This window comes from Orycteropus afer, unplaced genomic scaffold (assembly GCF_000298275.1).
Source record: "Orycteropus afer afer isolate SDZICR_OR568_19922 unplaced genomic scaffold, OryAfe1.0 scaffold00677, whole genome shotgun sequence".
Classification (NCBI taxonomy): Eukaryota; Metazoa; Chordata; class Mammalia; order Tubulidentata; family Orycteropodidae; genus Orycteropus; species Orycteropus afer.
In genome coordinates this window covers 655,873-656,496 of record NW_006922264.1, presented here as the reverse complement: position 1 = coordinate 656,496, position 624 = coordinate 655,873, and positions in this window count along the sequence as shown.

The following is a 624-nucleotide window of genomic DNA, read 5'->3' as shown; positions in this document are numbered from 1 at the left end:
CTGAATGCTTTAACCACCAGAACACCTTAAAATAGTGAATAGAAGTCCAGAATTATTTTTTGGCAGGGGGGTGGGACGGGAAAGAATGTTGTATGAATTGCAGTTTTGTGAGGTAACATTTATTGGCAAATTGGTAATCATTTCAGGACAGTTAACATACCTTGTGGGGCAGTGGTTAAGCATAGGCAGCTAACTGAAAGGCTGGTAGAGAAAAATCTGTCAGTCTGCTTCCATAAAGGACTTGGAAAACCTATGGGGCTGTTCTACTCTGATCTGCAGGGTAGCTATGAGTTAGAAACAACTTGACAGAAATGTTTTTTTTTGGTTTGTTTGTTTGTTGTTTTGATTTTTTGCTTTTGTTTGTTGTTAGTTAACAAAACATGGGCACATAACATGGCCATAAATAAATAACACAGTCATACACATGCAAGGAAACAAATAATGTAAAAGAATAAAGAAAAGTAGGCAATCTTTACAAAATGCTAATGATAAATATGTTGTTGTTATTTGCCGTCGAGTCTGCCCAGACTCATAGTGACCCCTCCTTGGGTTTCCGAGGCAGTATTACTACGGAAGTAGGATTGTCCAACCTTCCTTCCGAGGAGAGGCTGGTGGATTTGAACC